The 16,321-nt window shown below is 46.8% G+C and overlaps 1 long non-coding RNA gene across 1 annotated transcript; it reads right to left on the bottom strand.

Moving 5' to 3' along the window:
* Positions 1-13,074: 13,074 nt before the first annotated feature.
* On the bottom strand, positions 13,075-14,627 carry LOC123358690. The gene is made up of 3 exons (XR_006575763.1): positions 14,583-14,627; positions 13,832-13,921; positions 13,075-13,134 (listed from the first exon to the last, which is right to left on the bottom strand). It is a non-coding gene; the product is annotated as an uncharacterized LOC123358690 (long non-coding RNA).
* Between the last annotated feature and the right edge of the window lie 1,694 nt (positions 14,628-16,321).

Below are 16,321 nucleotides of genomic sequence, written 5' to 3'. Positions count from 1 at the left end.
AGCTTCGGTTTTGCCCTCCCCCAACTGGGGCAGGGCTCAGGCTTTGACTCCCCCCAGTGTGGAGGGGCTTGGTGCTTGGTCCATCTTTCCAGGGCCAAGTAAGTTTTTTGGCAGAAGGGGGTTGCAGTGAAAGGAAGTTTGAGAAACCCTGGCATAGAGCATCTCCATTACTGAGCTGCTGCAGCACAGACTCACTGTTTGAAATGTTGACTTGTCCTTAGCCTCTGCATACATCTAGGCTTGGCTCCCTGCGGCACCATTGGTGATCAGACACTGAAAGTGCAGCCATGGAGGACATCACACACCAGCCTTGTCTAGTTGGCAAGAATCAAACCTCTACAGAAAGGACGCCCATTGCTTTTCAAACCCAGCTCCCTAAGCCCTCAGCCACAACCACTTAACACAGGGGCCTTTCTACACTCTGGTTCTGTTCTCACTGAAGGGTCATTTCCAATTGTTTGCTCAGACCAGCTTCCCCAGCACACTCACTGCTGTGCAGCTCTGTACGTGTGGCCATGGCCGAACAGCAATGGCTGGAGCATGATTAGAGTGTGTTTGTGGTTAATGATGTTGTATGTTAATGTTGCTATAGCTTGTTCATTCCCTGGCTTGGCAATTCAGACAGTCCCTTTTCCTGGCGTATTGCCTGTACGACGAACAAAACACAAAAACAAGACAACTTTCAGTTTTCCAAAATAATTCAGTTTATCACACAGTCTCTTACTCTTTATCCAATAACTTCACCTATAATTTCACTTTAATTGGTAACAATAACATATTCAAAGATCACAAATTCTTGTCTTATATATTAGTTTTCTTTTAATCCCCATTGCCAACAACTGAACCCTGGTTCTTATTGTGGTTTGTCCCAACGTAGGTCCCAACCATTTCTGTGAGTTCATATATCTCTGGTTCTTCTGCCACGTGTGTTCGTAGAAGGGGTCTTCTATGAGTCGGAATGTTTGCATCATGGAGAAAAATACCTCTCTTTTCACACTTTTTAATCTTTCAAAGTAGGAGGAGTTAGAGAAGTAATGTAAATGTATAAAACACAAGAGAAAACTAAGGTCTGGTCCACACTAAATGACATTTATTGGGATACACTATATTGCTTAGGGCTGTAAAAAATCCCAGTTTACACAGCCCTAATCCCCTTGGGTAGATAGAGCTACATGAGCGGGAGAGCTTCTCCTGCCAACATAGCCAACACCGCTTGCAAGGGTTGGACTAATCAAGTCCGATGGGAGAAATCTCTCCCATTGGCTTAGAGCGTTTGTAATAGCAGTGCAGCTACATTGGTGCAGCTGTGCCAACATCAGCTTTATTGTGTAGCCACAGCGTCAGACACAAAACCATAGAATCAGGACTCAACATGCATGTATCCGGAAGTCTGAAATTGGAGCCTGACAGATTCGTTGCCTCATTGGTTACCATCATTTCTACAGCCTGAAAGTCCTTGTTACCCAATCAGGCAGCCAGTTTGGGATCCACAGGGAAAGACTGTCCTATGAAGCACTCTCTCTTTGCATCCAAACAGTGAAAGATGACTGTTCTCAATCTAACCCTGGCATCCTTTGGAAGTGTAATCAGTGACACTGAACTAGGAAGTGGAGTTGCACAATCAATTTTTCCTTGGGTCACCATCGCTTCCTTTACCGGGGTGGAAACCAAGAACTGGGTGTGGACTCTTTCAACCTCAGCTCTTTCCAAATCCTTGGTCTTGGATAGGGTAAATTTACACTTCTCTGAAGTTAGAATCCTTTACAAAACCACTTCAAATCTCAGCAGTGTTAATGAGGAATGGCTTCCTGAAACATGCCCAAGCTTTTCTTTAATTTGGTGGCACAGGTCCAGAGAAGGGACCGGATACAGGCCTAGAGCAGAATCTTCGTTAGTTACCAGAGCTGGAGAGTCTATTAAAAATGGCTATTTTTCTGAAGATATTACATTTTCAACACTGGTTTAATTTTATACAGATCTTTAGCTCCTACAAAAGATAAATTTGACAAAAAACTCCACTTCTATTTCCTCAACATCTGTGTCATGAAGGGCAGCATTTCCCATACCACAGGATTAGCTAGGAGAGATCTTCTGTAGGGCCTGAGTTACAAAGGCTTTGGGAACCAAACACATGGGCATTTTGCCTAGTTCAAAATCACTTACCATGGAATTCTCTTCCCAGATCATCTGAGACAATATTGCCTTAAACAACTGAAATACACTGTGATCAGATGCACTTCCTTCAGTTAGTTGGGGTTCTGCTGTTGTTCACCATTTCTGAGTGGAGATTTTAAATCACCGCTGTTTCCTTGTTAGCCTGTCCAGTAAATTAGAGAGTTCTCTCCTGTTGATAGAACTGCACTTCAACTTTCTCTATGTCATCATGGAGGGATGGGGAAAAAAGCAAAGCTGAAATCATAAATGAGGACTTTAGCTAAGGGTCATTGTCTTAAATTCTCCAATACATCTGAGCTACATCCTATCAAACTGAACTAATATCCAATTGGGTGACCAAATAGCCTTCAGGAAAGATAGAAACCCACATCACATAGAGAGAATACATTACAAAGAAAGTATCAAGTCAAATTCCAGAGCAGGTTACATTTGATTATTCAGAATCGGGACAAGAGATTCTCCCATCACATTCTCCTCTGATCCATTCAAACCTGCTTCACTCATCCCTGTCTACATAGTCAGTTATGTTAATTACAACATTTTTAGTATCCTAGCATTCCCATAATGAGGGAAAAACAGCCACCTTGCCAAAAGTGGCTTTACAATAGATGAAACCTGGGATTTAAACTCCAACAACACTGTATTTGGGATCCATTTGAATTCCCCTCCCAGGACTTTGGACACTTTCATCTCCAGTCATAGCGACTCTGATATAGGATTAAAGAAGTCAAAACATCATCTCCAAGCACAGACAATGCAGAATGCTTCATCACATGACACTTTGAGAAGTGGATGGATAGAACGTGATGAAGATAAACTCTACATGGCTCAGGCAAAAGGTAACAGTTCTGCAGTGATGGGGAAGGAGGGAATCTCTGAGTCACCCCATCTCCTTCCAGTGTCACAGAAGCTGTAATTATACTTTTTTCCTGCCCCTGCTCCTCTTCATTTACATGTAATTTGAAAAATTCCCAATATATCTGCTCTTCAGCAAAACCCAGAGCAACGGGAGAACAACTGGCAAGGATACAATCTGTATAGTAGGTGACTAACAATAACTTTGCAATAGGAGGAATGGTATAAATGTGACGCTCCCTGGTTCCTAATAGGAAGGGCACACTCCAATTACTTGTGGGACAATAGAAAGGACAAATAGGTCCATCTCAAAAGAGGGCGAACTGCAAAAGGCAAAAATGGGCCACTCATCTGGACAAGCTGAGGGATAACGGTGCTGCACACAGTTCAAAGAGCTGTAAAAGTTACTATGTGGGAATCAGGAAAAGTTTTAAAGAAAAGAAAGTCTTGATAGCCCTAGAGATTTTTACAAATGTTGATCCCCCTTGCAGATTCTCTGATGGCTAATATGGGCTGACAGCCAAGAGAAGGTTTTCCCACACTCGCTGCATTTATAAGGCGTCTCCCCTGTGTGGATTCTCTGATGGGTAATAAGGTTTGAGCTCCTATTGAAGGTTTTCCCGCACTCACGGCATTCGTAGGGCCTCTCCCCTGTGTGGATCCTCTGATGTCTAGAAAGGGCTGATCTGCGATTGAAGGTTTTCCCGCACTCACTGCATTCATGGGGCCTCTCCCCTGTGTGGATTCTCTGATGGATAAGAAGGGCTGAACTGAAAGTGAAGGTTTTCCCACACTCACTGCAATCAAAGGGCCTCTCCCCTGTGTGGATTCTCTGATGTTCAGAAAGGGTTGAGCTGTTAGTGAAGCATTTTCCACACTCACTGCATTTGTAGGGTCTTTCCCCTGTGTGGATCCTCTGATGTCTAGAAAGGACTGATCTGTGAGTGAAGCTTTTCCTACACTCACGGCATTCATAGGGCCTCTCCCCTGTATGGATTCTCCAATGAACAGAAAGAGCAGACCTGTGAGTGAAGTTTTTCCCACACTCACTGCATTCATAGGGCCTCTCTCCTCTGTGGATTGTTTGATGACTAATAAGGTGGGAGTTTGCGATTGAAGGTTTTCCCACACTCACTGCATTCATAGGGACTCTCTCTTCTGTGAATTGTTTGATGCCTAATAAGGTTTGAGCTGCGACTGAAGGTTTTCCCACACTCACTGCATTTGTAGGGCCTCTCCCCTGTGTGGATTCTCTGATGTACAGAAAGGGCTGAGCTGCGAGAGAAGGTTTTTCCACACCCACTGCATGTATTTTTTCTCTTTCGCCTGAGAATTTCCTGCTGTGTTGTGGTTTCCATGAGGACCTTCTGTGTTCCCCAAGAGAAAATACATTTATCCACTTTCTCCTCTGGCTGGTTTCCTTGCTCTCTTTCTGGTCTGTGCTGAATCTCACAGGATTTTCCCTGCTCATGACTCCAGGACACATTCCTTTTCAATCTTTGCGATAATTCTCTGTGTTTAGCCACTTGCTCAACATTTTCCTGCTGAGAATTCTGCTCCTCTTTCTCACATACCCTTGCGTCACCTGCTGTGATAGAGACAGAAACCTCAAACAGGGATAGAAAGGGGAAGGCCAAACCAATACAAGTGCTGGAGAGAGGTCAAATAAAAACAAGAACTGAACTCCTCCAAACTCTTCCTCTAAACAGGAGAGAGGAGGGGATCAATTCAGCCCTCACATCCCATCCAAATTCACAGGAGGAAGGGAGGAAGCTACTGCCTGGTGTCTGCTATGGTTTACAGGAAGCCATGAGCTATATTTACCCTAAGGATACGACCCCTGCTAGGGACAGTAATGAACTGAGAAACCTTCTAAAGGCTTTGTAGGGCATCCCAGATGTTTCCTTCAGGCACTTACAGATTCTGAGGTGGTTTAATGTTTCCTCACCTGTGCAGGGAGCTCTCAGGATCTCTCTTTCCTCTGAACCCTGGAGGTCTGGGACCCATGGCTCTTCCCTTTGTTCCAGCTGGGAGATTATATGAGGTTTGGAAACTGGAAACCCTGCTCAGATGAAAGAAAACAAAGGAGTTCAGTTGATTTCATATGACTGTGTCATAAAAAACACTATTAATTTAACTTCAGTGCTTAGTGTGACCCAGTGTGCCTGGGGAAGTCCACACTGAAAATGGCAAGATCAGAGCAGGCTGAAAAAGGGAGAGCAGATGCTCCCAAAACTGGTGGTTAACACGGAAATTAAATTCACTGATCAGTCACCAACTGTGCTTCTGATCCCCCACACTGGTTATCGAGAAACTGAAAAAAGACATCACACGGCCCCCTTAACTGCATTCCAGTTCTCCGACTCCCAATCAGCACCTAGGTCCGGCACAGTGACAGGTTATTTAAAAACTCTGCTCACATAAACAAAGTGTTCTTCTGACCCCAGAGTCAGCCACATTACCAGGTCTGTATAGCTTTGGATCTTACCCAGAATACTATGATGCCAGCCAATCCTTAGCATCTAAACTAAAGGTTTATAAGCAAGAAAGCATCTAAACTAAAGGTTTATTATAAAAGAAGGAAAGAAAAAGGAAGTTGTTAAAATGGGAAAACAGTCAGATACATTTAGAAATCTATATATCTGGTTCTTAGCAGTATTAGAACATAAGAACATAAGAAAGGCCGTACCGGGTCAGACCAAAGGTCCATCTAGCCCAGTATCTGTCTACCGACAGTGGCCAATGCCAGGTGCCCCTGAGGGAGTGAACCTAACAGGCTATGATCAAGTGATCTCTCTCCTGCCATCCATCTCCATCCTCTGACGAACAGAGGCTAGGGATACTATTCTTACCCATCTTGGCTAATAGCCATTTATGGACTTAGCCACCATGAATTTATCCAGTCCCCTTTTAAATATTGTTATAGTCCTAGCCTTCACAACCTCCTCAGGTAAGGAGTTCCACAAGTATTGGTGAGTTGCTGGCTTGAGAGGCTCTCTGGTACACATCCACATCATTCAGTCCTTTGTTCCACGGTTCAGTTTGTAGAGCAGTTGCTCCAGAGGTAGGAAGAGGGATTGAAGACAAAATGGAGATGATGCAGCTGCCCTTTATATTCCTTTTGCCAAGTGGCTTCTACTTCCTGTGTCCCAAACACAAGCTTCACAGCACATGGCATGGAAAAGCCTTGGAGGTCTCAGTACACAGGCATACCCCTGCATGTCTTGCTGACTCAAGAGGTGTCTCCCCTTGATCTTTTCAATGGGTTCATTGTACAGCTGATGACCCCGGATAGGCCATCGAACAGGCTGGGCAGCACTGATGCCAATATGTCTGGGGGTTCACTCAGAAACACTACACAAGTCTGGAATACAGATATACCCTACATATCTATAACTCACAATACAAAGATAGACACAAGATTATCAAACTTGGAAAATCATAACATTTTCATTGACACCTTACATGGCATATCTAGCACGATTCATTGCAATTTCATCATATCGGTATTTATAATAAAATAATAATAATATAAAATGTGTCTCAATTCCCTACAGTGTCACTTAATAAACCAGTGAATTCCCAGGACCGGTTCCCCAGGTGTTTGAAGATGCCTAACACCTTGCTTTTGAGGGACTGAAATACCCACATATATGTTGGGAACACACAGACAGACACTGTGCAAGTCTGTGCCCCTATGTTCACTCTTCTAGAAAATTATGATCAATTTTGTTCATAGTATGTGTCAGGGCTGAATCTCCACTCTGTCACTCTGAGTGCAGAAAGTGGGGGGCCGCCAGGATTCTAAAAATTAATTTGTGCAACTCTAGGCTTGTATTAAACCCCCAAAGTTACAGCTTTTCTCTGACTTGGCTTGGTAAATGCTGCCACCACCCAAATGCAAAAAAACCCCAAACCCTTGGACCCAGGAAGGAGCACTTGAGAATTCTTCCCTCTGGGGTACCCCTCAAGCCCTTTCACCTCCCCTCCGGGAAAGAGCTGAGAAAGAAAACAAAGGATATTAGCTACCAGCTAATCAAACAACATGCACAAACCTCTTAGGACACCAAAAATCCAACCCTGTTCTTAAAAGAGGTAAATTTTATTAAAATTGAAAAGGAAAACAATACATCTGGAACTTAGGCTTTTGCTAGATCTTAAAAGAAACAATTGTTGTAAGCACCCAAAATAGCTTTCTTGGGGGTTCAGCTTAAAGCTTACAAGCAAACAAAAGCATCTGGGATAGCACAGAGGAGCTCCAAAAGCCAAAATAAAAAAATATAAACGTGATTGTGTCTGTCTAAACATTCCCTGTCCAAATAATTTCTTCTAGGGATGGAAGATGAATTTTCAAACCTGCTTCAAGCCATACATAGCATCGCTTACTCCGTGTCGCCTTCTCCAGAGAACAACAGACAAAGGGAAAGTTACTGTCCCGTTTTAAAAAGTTCTAGCCTTTCCATTGGCACTTTTGGTCAGGTGCCCACTCCTTTTCTTTTACCTATGGCCTTGTTAACCCTTTACAGGTAAAGCAAGCAGAGAAGTCACACCACCAAGGATTTTACAGCAATCTGGCTGGCTGCGTGTTTATAAAAGGGAGATCCCTCTTCTCCCCTTCATTTATCACTGTATGGCTTGTGAGGTATCATTTTAAAAGACAATCTACTGAATATCCTCCTTAAAATGTGTAGCAACACTGTATGTAAAGTTATGAGATTTTACAGTATGATATTACTGAAAAAGTTGCAACCCTAACCCCAAGTTCGTCAGAGACAGCAAGGAAAACAGCTGGTCAAATAGCCATTCTTCAGGAGGGGGAAGGTGTGAAGAAGACATTTACATTCCATCACAGGGACCACTTGAAGCTCATATCTACGACAGCCTGTCACCATGACTCAGCTGAGAACTGGATTTGTTTCTAGTACAAAGGACTGAATTATAAAGAGAGGTGAGGAAAATGCATGAGACTCTTTCTCTCTCTCCCCCCTTTCCCTCTGCTCATGACAACTCCTGAAGAACTGAATGTGGGCAGCAGGGGCAGGTTAGAGGGATTCCCGGCTGAAAGGAAAACCAGCCTGTCTCAGCAGATGGTGAGAGAAACATTTGTTTTAAATCATTTTAGCTGGTTAACTTAGACACTAGTTTGTGTTTTATCTTCCACTTCTTTCGTAAACAATTCTGACTTTTATGCCTCCTTACTTGTAGTCACTGAAAATCTTTTTTTTTCCCCTTCAGTAGTTAACAATCTTGGTTTATTGTTTTCTCTAACCAGTGTGGTTGGATTAAAGTGTGTTGGAAACTCCATTTGGAATAACAAGGCTGGTGCATGTCATTTTCCATTGATGAAATAACAGATTTCATATGAGCTCCCACTGTTCAGTAGTGTGCTGGACAGGACAAGATGCACATTTCTGGGGGATGTCTGGGAGCAGAGAATTTTCTGGGGTTCTCCTGTGGGGTACTGTAATTCGGGAGTTGCTGACTAGCAGCACTCAAAACTGTGTAGCTGGGAGCGAGTTACATGCTGGAGACTGCGTGTTACCTGCCCAGGAGTGGCTGCTCTCACAGTAGAGCAGTGTAAAAGGCACCCCAGCCTGGGGAACTGAGGGGACACAGCTGTTCAACACTCCAGATTGTACTGTGCTTAATGTCACAGACACTCAATTTCAAAGTCTCTTAAAACACATAGAAAGTAAATCCATGTCCCAGAAATCGAAGTCTCCAGAGAGAGGGCAAGTCTCCCTGGCTCTGCTTCTTGCTGACAGACAGGTCCAGAGACAAAGAGAGAGTCCTGGGGAAGCTGGAAACATAAGCGTGGGGCTCAGTGCAGAAACGGGACAGGAAGGGCAGTGATATTACTGAATGCAGCATCTCAGCACTACTAGATGTCAGGATAACACACAGTGCAGCCCACTGGAAAACATAATCCCAACTAGACATATAAAATGATGGGGTCTAAATTAGTTATTTCCATTGATTTATATAAGGGCAATAAGATATTCTCTGTATTATTGTTTATCCCTTTTAAAATAATTTCTGACATCCTGTTTGCTTTTTTGACTTCCGCTGCACACTGCTGGATGTCTTCAGAGAACTATCCACAATGACAAAAAGATCTTTTTACTGATCAGCTGTAGCTAAATTTGCCCCCATCATATTGTATGTATAGTTGGGGTCATTTCTTCCAATGTGCATTACTTATCCACGTTAAATTTCATTTGCCATTTTGTTGCCAAATCACTTAGTTTTGTGACATCTTTTTGAACTTCTTCACAGTCTGTTTTGGTCTTAACTATCTTGAGCAGTTTAGTAACATCTGCAAACTTTGCCACCTCACTGTTTACCCCTTTCTCCAGATCATTTATGAATAAGTTGAATAGGATTGGTCCTAGGACTGACTCTTGGGGAACACCACTAGTTACTGCTCTTCATTCTGAAAATTTACCATTTATTCCTACCCTTTGTTCCCTGTCTTTTAACTAGTTCTCAATCCATGAAAAGATCTTCCCTCTTATCCCATGATAACTTCATTTATGTAAGAGCCTTTGGTGAGAGACCTTGTCAAAGGCTTTCTGGAAATCTAAGTACACTATGTCCACTGGATCCCCCTTGTCCACATGTTTGTTGACACATTCAAAGAACTCTAATAGACTAGTAAGGCACGATTTCCCTTTACAGAAACTATGTTGACTTTTGCCCAACAATTTTTGTTCTTCTATGTGCCTGACAATTTTATTCTTTACTATTGTTTCAACTAATTTGCCTGGCACAGACATTAGACTTACCGGTCTGTAATTGCCAGGATCACCTCTAGAGCCCTTTTTAAATATTGGCGTTACATTAGCAATCTTCCAGTCATTGGGTACAGAAGCTGATTTAAAGGACAGGTTACAAACCATAGCTAATAGTTCCCCAATTTCACATTTGAGTTCCTTCAGAACTCTTGGGTAAATACCATCTGGTTCCGGTGACTTGTTACGTTAAATTTATCAATTAGTTCCAAAACCTCTAATGACACTTCAATCTGTGGCAATTCCTCAGATTTGTCACCTACAAAAGGTTTGGGAATCTCCCTAACATCCTCAGCCACGAAGACTGAAGCAAAGAATGCATTTAGTTTCTCCGCAATGACTTTATCGTCTTTAAGGGCTCCTTTTGAATCTCAATCGTCCAGGGGTCCCACTGGTTGTTTAGCAGCTTCCTGCTTTTGATGTACTTAGAAAACATTTTGTTATTACCTTCTGAGTTTTTGGCTAGCTGTTCCTCAAACTCCTTTTTGGCTTTTCTTATTACATTTTTACACTTAATTTGGCAGTACTTATGCTCCCTTCTATATACACGTCACTAGGATCTGACTTCCACTTTTTAAACGATGCCTTTTTATCTCTCACTGCTTCTTTTACATGGTTAAGCCAAGCCACAGTGGCTCTTCTTAGTTCTTTTGCTGTGCTTTTTAATTTGGGGTATACATTTAAGTTGGGCCTCTAATATTGTGTCTTTGAAAAGCGTCTATGCAGCTTGCAGGGATTTCACTCTAGTCACTGTACCTTTTAATTTCTGTTTAACTAGCCCCTCATTTTTGCATAGTTCCCCTTTCTGAAATTAAATGCCACAGTGTTGAGCTGTTCTTCCCACCACAGGAATGTTAAATTTTGTTATATTATGATCACTATTTCCAAGCGGTCCTGTTATGGTTACCTCTTGGACAAGATCCTGCACTCCACTCAGGACTAAATGGAGAGTTGCTTCTCCCCTTGCGGGTTCTTGTACCAGCTGTTCCAAGAAACAGTCATTTAAAGTATCGAGAAATTTTGTCTCTGCATTTTGTCCTGAAGTGACATGTACCCAGTCAATATGGGGATAATTGAAATCTCCCACTATTATGGAGTTCTTTATTTTGTTAGCCTCTCTAATCTCCCTTCGCATTTCATCCTCACTATCACTGTCTTTGACAGGTGGTCGATAATAGATCTCTATTGTTATATTCTTATTAGAGCATGGAATTACTATCCATAGAAATTCTATGGAACATGCAGTTTCATTTAAGATTTTTACTTCATTTGAGTCTACATTTTCTTTAACATACAGTGCCACTCCCCTCCCCACCCCCCTGAGTATGACCTGCTCTGACCTTCAGATGTATTTTGTACCCTGGAATGATTGTGTCCCATTGATTATCCTCACTCCACCAGGTTTCTGTGATGCCTATTATGTCAATATCCTCTTTTAACACGAGGCACTCTAATTCACCCATCTTATTATTTACACTTCTAGCATTTGTGTACACACACTTTAAAAACTTGTCAGTGTTTATTTGTCTGCCCTCTTCTGACGTGTCAGATTCTTTTGTGTGTGAATGCTTCTCATCTGATCTGGCCCCTACTTTATCCTCTTCCAGCCTCTCTTCCTGACTAAAACTAGAAAAAACTCTATCACTACACTCTCCTCTAAGAGAAGTCTCTGTCCGATCCACGTGCTACTCTGCAGCCATTGGCTTTCCCCCATCTCCAAGTTTAAAAACTGCTCTGCAACCTTTTTAACGTTAAGTGCCAGCAGTCTGGATCCACTTTGGTTTAGGTGGAGCCCATCCTTCCTGTATAGGCTCCCCCATCCCCAAAGTTTCCCCAGTTCCTAATAAATCTAAACCCCCTCTCTCTACACCATCATCTCATCCACGCATTGAGACTCCGAAGCTCTTCCTGCCTACCTGGCCCTGCGCGTGGAACTGGGAGCATTTCTGAGAATGCCACCATAGAGGTCCTGGATTTCAGTCTCTTTCCTAGCAGATTAAATTTGGCCTCCAGGACATCTCACTTACCCTTCCCTATGTCATTGGTATCTACATGTACCATGACCACTGGCTCCTCCCCAGCACTACACATAAATCTATCTAGATGCCTTGAGAAATCCACAACCTACGCACCAGGCAGGCAAGTCACCATACGGCTCTCCCGGTCATCACAAACCCAGATATCCTTGTTTCTAATGATCGAATCTCCCATTACTAACAGCTGCGTTTTCTTAATGACTGGAGTTCCCTCCCCCGGTGAGGTAACCTCAGTGTAAGAGGTTACCCCACCACTATCTGGAAGGAGGGTCCCAACTATGAGAAGCTTTCCCTCTGCTCCCGTTGACTGCTCTCATTCCCTGGGCCTTCCATCCTCCTCAACAGTGCGGGGGCTGTCTGACCGGAGTTGGGACAATTCTATAGTGTCCTGGAAAGCCTCATCGACATACTTCTCTGCCTCCCTTAGCTCCTCCAGTTCTAACACCCTGGCCTCCAAAGCCTCCACACGGTCTCTGAGGGCCAGGAGCTCCTTGCACCAAATGCCCACATACATACATAAGAACGGCCGTACCGGGTCAGATCCAAAGGTCCATCTAGCCCAGTATCCTGTCTACCGACAGTGGCCAATGCCAGGTGCCCCAGAGGGAGTGAACCTAACAGGCAATGATCAAGTGATCTCTCTCCTGCCATCCATCTCCATCCTCTGACAAACAGAAGCTAGGGATCCCATTCCTTACCCATCCTGGCTAATAGCTACTGATGGACTTAACCACCATGAATTTATCCAGTTCTCTTTTAAACGCTGCTATAGTCGTAGCCTTCACAACCTCCTCAGGTAAGGAGTTCCACAAGTTTGCTGTGCGCTGCGTGAAGAACTTCCTTTCATTTTCTTTAAACCTGCTGCCTATTAATTTCATCTGGTGACCCCTAGGAAGCTTCTGTTGATTATGCTGCACTTAACCCTCAGTTTTACTTGAGCAAACAGGAGATATCTGACACTGTGGGATACGGCTCCTGTGCTCTGTTCCCAAAGTGTTCTGCAGCAGGGGAGGGTCTCTGGTAGTGTGTGTGTCACTGGCATATTGGGGTGATGCTGAAACAGGGCAGAGTAGAGGTGGCAATGTGGGGCTGGCGTAAACCTTCTCTCTCCATTTCCCCTTCCAAGAACCAAGGGGACAGTAACCCTTACCCAGTGAGGTCACATTCTCATAGTTCTCCTGCATGACATCCCAGTAGAGGGCTCTCTGAGTGGGGTCCAGCAGAGCCCACTCTTCCCTGGTGAAATACACAGCCATCTCCTCGAAGGTCACCGGCCCCTGAAAGAGCAAGAGTCCAACACTCAATACCTGCTGCCCCATTCACAGCCCCACTATTTGTGGGGAGAGGAGCCTATCAAAGGGAAGCCCTGGGTGGATTGCAGTCAACAAAGTCCCACCCCCACCCTGCTCAGAGCATCCCGGAAACATCAGAGTGAGGGGACAAAGAGAGCCCCTTATCTCTCCCAGCAGATCCATCACATACCTACTAGCCACAGACTGATAGAGGAGAGGGAGCCCCTAGCAGGGACCAGGGAGAGATCCCTGGTAGGAAGCCCAACACCCTCCTCATTGTGAGGAGCTGGATATGAAGGGAGGGGAATCTCCCCTAACCCTCACTGGTGGGTGCCCCCTTCATATCTCACAGCAGCCACTGGTTAGTCGGGTCAGGCTCCAGCACTGTGAGTCGGGTCAGTTTTCCCAGCCCCATTCACGTGGGTTATTTTCTGCTTCACAAACTAGAGCATTTCCACCTCCGAACCTCCTGGGTCTGTTCCTAGAATCTAGGCCACTTATTAAACAACTACCAGCAGGTTTGTCACACCCTGTCCTCCTCCCTTTCTCCACCCTGTGCATTTCCTGCCCCGCGCCAATCTCCAAACCAGACTGTGCAAACCTTCCCATCTCCACTGTATTTGCTGTCCCTCTTCCTCCTGTAGGAACCCACCAACCCCCCCCTCAAAAAAATAATCCGTACCTGAGCTGGCTCCACTGCAGCCATTTCTCTTCCCTGTGTCATGGGAGGATGGGATGAGCTGGAGAAAAACATGGACGTCGTTCTGCAGCCCTGGCAGGGCGAGAAGGGCAGTTGTGGGGGTTACAGAACAGGCTTTAGTTAATTTCACATCACGATTCCCCCAGGCCCCTTCCCTGCAGACAGACATCGTAGACTCTGCCATGCTGGGAACATGCTTGATCTCTTTATTACAGTGTAGGCCTGGCCCCTCCTGCCGGGCTAAGCCCACAGAGAGATTTTTAACCTCCCTTCTCCCTCCCCCAATCTTATAACTAAGTCTCTGAACACAAGGCTAGAAAAGAGCAGAACCAAAGGAGTCACTGTGGGGGATTCCCTCGGACACTGACCCCCCGGCAGTCACACCCCAGCATGGGGAATATGGAGTCAAGAACCAGCTTTTCCTCTGTCTGAGCCTTTTCTTGATCACTGGAAAGTGATCACTGGAAAGCCCAGGGATGCTGCAATACATGTGTCTGGGTGGACTAGAGAGCTGAAAATCTCTCCCTCCACTCATTTCTCCCACTGCCCCTTTCAGTCTCTCCTTCCCCTGTCCTCTCTGCCTGCCCCTCTGGCTGGGACAGTCCCATTCCTGGGGGCTTTGCTCTCCCATGGCTGGATTTGCTCCTGGCAATTGCTAATGGGAGGAGAGGCTGTTTGTGCAGAGTCACTTTCTTGCCAGTCCCCAGCACTTTCCCAGAGGACTTTCAGTTACCTGGAGTCTGTGGTAGAATTTGTATTAACAGGGCCCAGAGCTGCCCAAGGGGCTAGGACCAGCTGCAGAAAGTCATCCCCTGGGCCGGGCAGAGAAAAAAGCTTTAATTAAGGTCACATCCCAGCACAGAGCCCCGCTGGGGGAGCAGCAGCTGCTAAGCCTGGTCTCCCAGATCACAATGGAGGCTGCAGTGTCTGACCCAGGAAGCTGAACCCCAATATCCCGGGCAGAGAGGGACAGAGCGTTTGAGCAGCTTCCCTCCTTTAGCTCTCTGGGGAGAGCAGCTAATGAGAGCCCCTCCTCACAGGGAGAACTGCTGATCTCAGTCGCCCCACTGTCCATCTGGAGTCACTCCTTGTCTTTCCATGCAGTGACTCTGGATTAACAATGGCCTCAATGAAACCAGATTTCAGGAAGAAGGAGTCCAGAACGCTGTGGAAGAGACCATTGTGTGGCATTTCTAGCCCCTTTCCCACCTGCCTCACCCCCCCAGATCTAGGACAAGGACTGGGGGTGGGGGGCATGAATATTCCCTGCGGGACCAGAAGTTCCTGCAGTTTTCAAGAGGGGAGAAAAGACAAATCTGTGATTTCCCCTGACAGTGTTTGGTAAGTGGATAGAAAGTTATCAGGGTGAGTGGGCCTCGCTGGGGGCTGCCTGGCCGCGCTTGGAGCCAGGATTGTGGCACAAACTGATCCGGGAGCAGGAGCAGGGTTAGTAGCAGCCCCCAGACACCCCCCAGTACCCAGAGCCCAGACCCCACAGCCGGGCCCCCAGACACCCCCACAGCCCCAGCCAGGGTCCTGCCAGATCTTCCCTGGCCCTCAGTCCCCAGAGTCCCTGGCCAGGGGCCCAGACACCCCCAGAGCCCCCCCAGCCCCAGGGAGAGCTGGACACTGGCGAAGGGGAGAGAAATGGGGCACAATCGGGGGGGGGGAACAGGGAACTTCTCAGGGGTTGGGGGAGGGGGGGTCACCCTGGGGGCTGCTCGTGGCTCTCTAGGGAGAAAGGGGGCAGGACGGGGGGGGCGGGGGGTCCCCACGGGGGGGGGCAGCGGTAAATCCGAGGGGATCTCAGCCCCCCCCTTTCTCTCCCCGCTCCTCGGGGGGGGTCACCGGCTCCTCCCCCCCCGCCCCTTTCTCAGCTCGCCCGGCCCGGGAGGCTGCAGCTCCGCAGCGGGGGCGGGGCCCGGGCCGGGCACAGGGGGGAGGGGGGGTTAATGAAGGTCTCTCCCGCCGCGATCTGCGCATGCCCAGAGCCCCAGCGGCACAAACCTTCTCCGGGCCCGTGAGAGGCTCTAACGGCCCCGCACGAGCCAGGCAGAACCGCAGCGCCCCGCACCCGTTCGCGCTCCGGCTCCGCCTCCCTCGCTAACGTCAATTCCGGTCCAGGGAGAGTCCGGAACTACATTTCCCAGCCTGCCCCGGGGGCGCGTCCGCCCTCCCCAGCCCGGGTGAGGGAGGGGTCAGCAGCTGAAACTGCGCATGCTCCGTGCGAGCCCCGCTGGGGGCGGGAGAACAAAGCTGCTGCTGCCGCCTCCGTGTGAGCCGGTGAGTGAGAGACCCCGGGCGGGTGGGGCGGGCACGTGACTCTGCCCCGGGGAACCTGGGAGAAGCCTCGGAGCCGCCCCGGCCCTGCTGGGATGGGGGGGCGGAGCCTGTGCGGGGGGGGAAGGTCGGTGGGACGCGGGGGGGGCGGGGAGTTAATTGGCTCCTGTCCCTGTTTGCGCCTCTCGCCCC

The sequence above is a fragment of the Mauremys mutica genome, unplaced genomic scaffold (genome assembly GCF_020497125.1).
Source record: "Mauremys mutica isolate MM-2020 ecotype Southern unplaced genomic scaffold, ASM2049712v1 Super-Scaffold_100095, whole genome shotgun sequence".
NCBI lineage: Eukaryota > Metazoa > Chordata > Testudines > Geoemydidae > Mauremys > Mauremys mutica.
The sequence above is the reverse complement of the archived record's forward strand: the minus strand, read 5'-3'. Positions and strand labels throughout refer to the sequence as shown.